Here is a 7,616-nt window from a genome sequence, read left to right as displayed (position 1 = left end):
ATTCCCTGAATAATTGAGATGCAGCCTATTTTCCTCCAGCTAATTCCTTACCTCTCCACAACTCTTTTTATATTTGCAGTTAAACATATGTTCCCCTTGTGTCCAGTACAGCTACAGAAGAGAGGCAGCAGTGTAAGAGCCGTGGAGGAAAGACAAAAATGCCACTCAAATACTTTAAAAAATAATTTTTAACAGCTACGATTGAATTAGGCTTTCAATCTGTCAGTTTTATCCCTTTTTAGGTTGTTATTATTGCCAGAAAATATATTTGATTGGAAAAACAATCAGATTTTCTTCTCAGCAGAGACACAAGGCACCTGCTTTGTACAATAGCTCCAAGAGAAAAAATAATAGCAGAAACCTTACTTTGGAGTTTGCAGATGAGTCCAGTATTTCAGTCTTACAAGGAAAAGTTCTGATTTACTTCACAGGAAGTAAAAAGCACAGAAAGTAAAAGTATAAAAGGCTCAGGAAGAGAGACCTGTCACTGCTATTTCCCACTGTAAGGCTGAGCAAGAAAGTGGATTCACTTGTGGAGAGGGTAGCAAGAAATAGCTCATTTCCGCGTTAACTCAGATTGGCATTTTATAAGGTTATTCACAGTTTGGGTGACATGTCAGCTCTCATTTTAGTAGAACAAATGAAAATATGTAAACTTGGTAAATTTAGAGTTTGTGTTAAAAAGAAAAAAGAGTAGATGAACTCCTGCCTCATTTGTGATACAGTATCATTTCTATAAGGATTTCAAACATCCATGGAGATGCTAGTTTTGCCGGGAAGTGGGAGATGTTGATGCCTTGAGACTGCCATTGCACTGTGTGGCTACAGAAATCACAACAATAATGGGAAACTTTGAAGCAGAAACTGAGCATGCCTGGAAAAAAAAATCCAAGTAAATTGCAAGTTATCAGGACTTTGGAAATCATGTATAGATTCTAGATCATTTTAATTTGCATTTGTGAAGATCTGGGAATTTTCACACCATGTTACCCCATTTCACCTGGGAGATGGAAATTGTCAAATAGCAAAAAGCCTGTAGGAAAATGGATGGCAAAGGGAAATAGTCCTTTTCACCTAGAGAGCACCAGGAACCATCTTCAAGGTGCCACAAAGTGAGAACAACTTCTTTTAGCTATACTGGCCCAAACCTTTCAACTCTGCTGCCACATATAGGATTAGTAACTTGTTGATAACAGTATTTTTCACCCAAAGCTGTTCAATTCCAGTAGTGTTTGCTGTTGTTGAAGTGGCTTAGGTTGAAACACAAAATTCAGATTAGTTAATGAATTACAGCTTTAACCCATGAGCATCCCAGCACTGCACATTTTCCGGATATGCAGCTTGATATCCTCAACTCTCAGAGCCACCAGCTCAGGAAATCCAAGGCAAGTTCAGACATGTGTTACCTCCTCTTGCTGCCTTCTATGCCAAGGGGCCAGGAAGATGCAGCACAGTTTGAGAGAGCTGCCAGTTCCTCTCCTGGGTTCAAAGGACACAGCACAGATGCAGAGCAGTGCCTGAGACAGCCAAAGCCCGCAGGTCCCGGGATGGGATGGGGTTAGTGGCATCAGTGGTTCCTCTGTGGGATCCTCTCCCAGGATGAAAGCATGCTTTGCTCTTGCCACCAAGCTGGCAGTATAAACAGCAGAAGCATTGAAGCCTGTTTTCTGAGGTATGCACTCATGCAAGTTGGTGCACTATCTGATGTCTAAGAATGTGCAAGCCCAGGAATATTTGTGCACAGCAAAGCCAGCCCCAGCAGCTGTTCCCCACAGGAATCTCTGGTTGCCCATCCAGGCTGAGGATGCTCCTGCTTCCCTCTCTCCCCTCAGGGAAGGGATTAGTAGTCTTTGCTCTCCACTAGCTGCCCACCTATTTCCACAACACCTCAAAAACTTTCATCTTTGTACAGGTCAGGATCAAGTCTATACAACTTCTCATGTTAATCTCCACTTGAACAGAAGTAAAGGGTAGGCTGTGGGAGTAGCTCTAATCCAAGCAACCACATTCAGACTCTCAACATCTAGAACTGTATCAATTCAGGGGAAGTAATGTCAAACTTTTGTAGAGTATTTTCAAATTTAATTAATTATGGTTTTTATTTCCCATTCATTGCTTCTCGTTCCACCTTTTTCTGCTGGGTTAAAGGGCTCTTACACAAAACAGCATCTTCTTACTGTGGGAGCAGATGTCTCTTCTCAAAGCAAGGTGTATATACTTGAGATTTTGTTTTTCTGTCCCTTTTGTTCTTTGAAAGATAACCCAGCTGCACAACACACTTAACCAGAGGGCAAATCTTGTTTCAGTCTAGTCTGTTATAAAGCAGGAGGGGAAAATAAAATGAAAAAATAAAAAGTGTTTTGGCTTTCATTTTGTTGTTTTTAATAGAATAAGCATGGTATTTCTGGGAAATGTTTATGCTAATATTTTTGGGCTAAGTCCCATGTAAAGGGAAGAAAAAAGCTCCTCCTCAAATGGTATAATTAACTTATTAACTACAATAAGTCGTTCTTCCACGTGACTTTTCCTTTGATTTTTTAATAGCTTTTCAAGTGCATGGCTGCTTTTTACCCATGCAGTATATGCAGCAGAGAAGAGAAGGAGCCATCTGTGTTGGCTGTTAGGCAAAATAAGAAGTAATTACCAAAGCTACTTTTGATTTAGTAGTTTTACAAATGGATCACAGTACTCTGGCCTATGTTTTACTGCTGAAATTATTTTAAGCCTTACTAGAATTATTCTGCTCTTATCTGCCCACAGCCAAGCACCTGAATCTATATTTAAACACCTGCAATCTATTCTGATTTTCAGGACACTCAGCACGTACTGTTCTCTCTGGTCTTCAAGGAATCTGTACAGGCTCCTTTTCTCTGAAAATTTAGGCAGTTATACCCAGAGAGAGGCTTATGCAATCACAGTTGCCAGGATCAAGCTTCTGGATCATTCCTTTGTTGTGAATGTCCCTTCTTCACCTCCACCCCCTAAAAAACACCAGGAAAAAAGAGAGATAGCACTGTTCCTCACAGGAAACCTTATGATTCACATGCAGTGTATCAGCAGGATGGGATATCTCTACCCTTAGAGACAGGTTTCAGTGTTCCATTTGGCAAAGCTCTCCACATCAGGGAACATGGTAAAATTCTCAAAATGAGCACTAAAAATTTCCATGTGGATGTGAATGCCAGGCTGAAATCTGCTTTTCCTGTGGCCACATCCATGAGGAGTACTCACAGCTTCACACAGTGCCACCCCGCTGCCCTCTGTGACAGAGATCCTGAACTGATTCTGTTTAATGGAGAGTAACGTGGGACCTGGAAAACGTGTGTCGCCCTGTTCTTCTAGGTTCTTCTAGGCCTTCTAAAGTTTACATTTTTGTAATGGAGTTTCTCACACACTTTTCATGTGAAATAATAATAGTTTTACATTCATTTCTGGAGGAAGAGAAAATTAATAGACTGTTAGTTTGACCAGTGTGGCTGGAGAAGTAGTAATTTCATTCTCCAATCCATAGTCACTTTTTTGAAAGTCTATAAATATTGGACTTCAGAAATAAACTACCCTCTTTTTACCTTAGACATTTCAGCATGTGCACGTCATTCATTTTGTGTCCTACTGCAACACATGTGGCCTTCTGGAGAGCAACAACTGAAACCTTTTGGACACAAGCAGCAAAAAGCTTGTGCCCACTCTACAAGCTGGGTATTAGAAGTTGTTACTGTGCAGCCTGAACTGCCCCATTTACCCCCAGCAGCTTCTCAGCAGCAGCAGGGACTTCCACCAGTCCAGACTGCATTTCATCCTCAACAGTTCCTCACTGGACAAAAGGGTTGAGATCTGGTGATGTTACACATGGTGTTTTGATGATATATTCCTATTAGAATGAGCAGGGTTAAGCTGTCTCATGTCCTTGGGCTCCCTGGAATATTACCCAGATGAGTAACAACCTCTTTGGCCAATTTTTTTGGATGCTGCACTTTTATCCCATGACACTGTACATGCCACATCTCTCTGAGCTGTCCAGAGGTTTAGGTAGTATTTGTACATAGATAAAAGTCTTGGGGCCAGGGATGACCAAGAGCCCAGAAAATCCATTTGATAAGGGAGGGTTGATAACTTCATCGTACCCAAGTGGGTTCCTCAGATGGTAGAGATGCTGCTGTACAAGTGATCAGCACCAAAGAGGGAGGCCTTCAGAATCTTCCTTTTTGTGCTTGTGCAGGAGAAGGAGCTTCTTTAATTCTCCTACTGCTATGGGCTTGTTACAAGATAGTGTAATATAAAAGTGTCTGTGAGTTTTAATGAATTTGTAAGTCATAGCACTAAAAGGGTGTCTTGGGGAGAAGATTGTTGTCACTACTGGAAACAGAAGTGGGAAGATGATTTTCCCTCTGAGTGGTGACATTTTCAAATGCAGAATCCCAGTTTTGTCTCATGTTCCTCATCTATTTAGGTATTTACTTTTGCATCAGAGAGCAGTAATGCCCAGCAGATTGCTGCTGGAGGATTACCCAAATAGCAGTGAAGCTTCTTCTAACACAGGCTGAAGAGTCATACAAGTTGAAGAATCCTGAAAATATGGATCCTCTCTCCTCATGATTATTGTCCCTGGCAGCAGATTGTTAAATGCATACCACCACTTGTTAAATATGGAGTAACCTGTGTCCAGCAGACAGCACCTGGACTCAGCTGTTCTGTAAGAAAAGCCCTACAATCCAGGATTTCTACGAAGTCCCAAAATTCCTTTGGGTTTTCTGCAAAAGACATGACTGGGAGAACAAGTGCCTAATCCATTTAAAAGCACCCGCTGTGGAGCTGCTGTACTCACTCAGCATCCAATGGGTATTGCCTGAACAGTGCTATCCCATTATCCTGCTGCTTCCAAGGAAACTGTGGCTGGCCCCGCTGGTGAGCCAGCTTGGATGGCTGAAAGGTTGGGTGAGCTCAGGCATTGGGAGAGACCGGAGATGATGGGGCAGTCAGTGTGGCCAGCACTGAGTGACTACACAGGCAGTGAGTCCTGCCCTGTGGGTGTCAGTAGCAGATGACATCACCTGGAATCCCCATTGGATAAACGTAAGGTGTCTCAGTGGAGATGGATGGATTGTGCTCTGCTGAAACCTTAAAGAAATTTGCAGGCAGACCATGCTTTTGTTTCCCTCACAGTCACCTCTATAGCAAGAAATTCTCTTGTGTGAAAGACCTCATGGTACTCTATTCTCTGTGCAGACATGACATTTCAGGGTCTCTTCACAACAGGGACCTGAACGCTGCACTCTTGCTTCAGGCTTTTCCTGACATTTATGAGTCGTTTGTCCTTCCCTGACCTGCATGAGGGAATCTGGCCAAGCAGGCTATGTTAGCAAAGACATCACTCCCCAGATAGTAAAAGTTGCACACATTCAAGAGAAGCACTCTTGAAGCCAGTTGTGAAAGTCTTTTGAGTCATGCTATCTCAGTTCCAAAAGAGTGAGCAAGGAATTAGCAGTGTAGTAAGTGGAATTAACCTTACCTAGTGTTATTAACCCATCTCATCCCTTTTTGATCCTGAGTGGACTCATGGTCATCTTCCAGCATAGACAGATTTTGAACCCTTGGAAACAACAGATTCTAATTGTCTTTTTTTGCTCTTCCCCACACTTCTTTTACATTTCCCAAACTTTTACCAGTAGAAAAATATCTCAGCCCAGATCATGTCATGGTTATTGTGAGCGTTTATCTGGACTATCCAGCCTTATCTTGGGCAGATTTAAAGAAAGCCACCACTCAGACCAGCAAACCCTCCACCACCCCCTGATGTCCTGCCAGGGGAGGTCAGCCCTGATCCCTGCCTATGCCTGGCCAAAAGCAGTTTGCTTCACTAGCTGAGCCCAAGCCCTCTCCATGCCACATCCCTGTGGCAACAGGGACAGCAGCCACTATGTTCCACAAAGCCCTTTTTCTTCCATCCAAAGCTATTCCTAAATTCCTCAATGTCTGCAGATACTGTCTAGCACAGTCTGTCCCATGCCAGCCTCTACCTGACCTGGTGACCAGCATCACAGCCTTTTGATCAGTTCCAAAGGAAATGTTGGCTGCAGAGACGAAAACCAAAATTCTGGCAGTAGCACATCTGCCCTTCATCACAAGAATCCAGGAATTCTGCATAGGGACAGATGAGTCCAAGCACCTGGCAGGCAGCTGAGCAGATGAGTCATTTGAGGAGCTGGGGCTGACAAGTGAAATGTGCATATTTAATGTATCCCAGGATTCCTGTCTGCTTTCAAATTGCTCAGGGATGTTTGTTGAGGCTCTGGGGATCTTGGAGCTTCACAGGCACACTTGAGACTCATGAAAGTTTGACTCTTGATACTTATCTCAGCACTTTCTGCTTCATAAATATCTCAGACCTTAAAGTCTCCAAGCTGGGAGGCACTCAGATGGATGAGGACCTGGGGAATAGTTCAGTGTCTTGGGGAGACACAAAAAGATCTTTCTGGCAATGAATGATCTCCCTGTCTCCTTTCTAAACTGCTTCCAGAATTACTGAAGACCGTTGTCACAGCATAATCATGAGCTTTATTTCCTTGGTAAACCAGATTCAAAAGGGAGAGAAATGAAAAAAAAAAAAAAAAAACCCACAACAAGACCTTTGAAATTCTTTGTAAATTAGTACTTGAGATGAGGCTGTGAGTTGATCTTTCAAAAATAGTGTGTTCTGTTCCCCAGGAATCTATAGGAGCTCCATGATGTGCAGGAGATAAACAGGAAGCACTCCCAAAGCAGCAAGGTTTAACTCCTCAGGCATGGGTTTGAAGCACACTTCCCGTTTACAATTCATAGTGAATAAATTACTTGGTGGAACTCATTGCCTCAGGATGATGGGAAGGACAAAAATAAAAGCAGGCTTCTGTGCTTCATTTATTTATGGAAATTATTTACACCAAGTCCTGTCCAACCAAGGAAGGTTAACACTTTCTCTCTGGGTACCTGTTTTCTGACTGCATCATTCCCTTGGATTTTGTTTTCCACTGTCTACTTTGAACCTCCCAAGCTGCAAATTGCTGCTCTTGGTCACCGTCTCACAATATTCCACTGCTGAGAAGAGCTTGACTTTGTCATCCTTGTACCTCAGCTGGAAGTAGCTGTAGGCTGCTCTCAGTTCATGCCTTAGACCCTACTTAGACCCATACTTCCCAAACTTCCCAGCTCCCAGAGGGTGCTGTGCATTGAGTCCAGGCAGGCTTCACTCCTCAGGAAAGCAGAAGCTTCTTGACAGAGCTGTTGTCGACTCATGCCACACAAGCAATTTGTGCCTGCAGCTCTGATTTATGTGAAGAGGCAGGAACACAGCTTCCAGGACCTACACAGCTTTGCAAAAAGTAGTGAGTAAAGCTCACCACCATGAATTGCTGGGAAAATGCCTTCAGGGGAGTTCTGGTGCCAAGCCTGCAGGGGGAGGATGCTGGCCAGCAGCACTGGCCTCGGTTAAGCCGCTCTCTGAGAAGCAAGCTGAGGCCTCAGCGTGGCATTGAGATCCATCAGTGCTGCAGCTCTCAGGGGAAAGCCACTGTGCAAGTAATCCTTATTCATTAGGCCTGTTTAATACAGATGGATCAGAGAAGAATGAAGAACAGCAG

Source organism: Haemorhous mexicanus, chromosome 9 (assembly GCF_027477595.1).
Source record: "Haemorhous mexicanus isolate bHaeMex1 chromosome 9, bHaeMex1.pri, whole genome shotgun sequence".
Taxonomy (NCBI): domain Eukaryota; kingdom Metazoa; phylum Chordata; class Aves; order Passeriformes; family Fringillidae; genus Haemorhous; species Haemorhous mexicanus.
Note: the sequence above shows the minus strand (reverse complement) of the source record.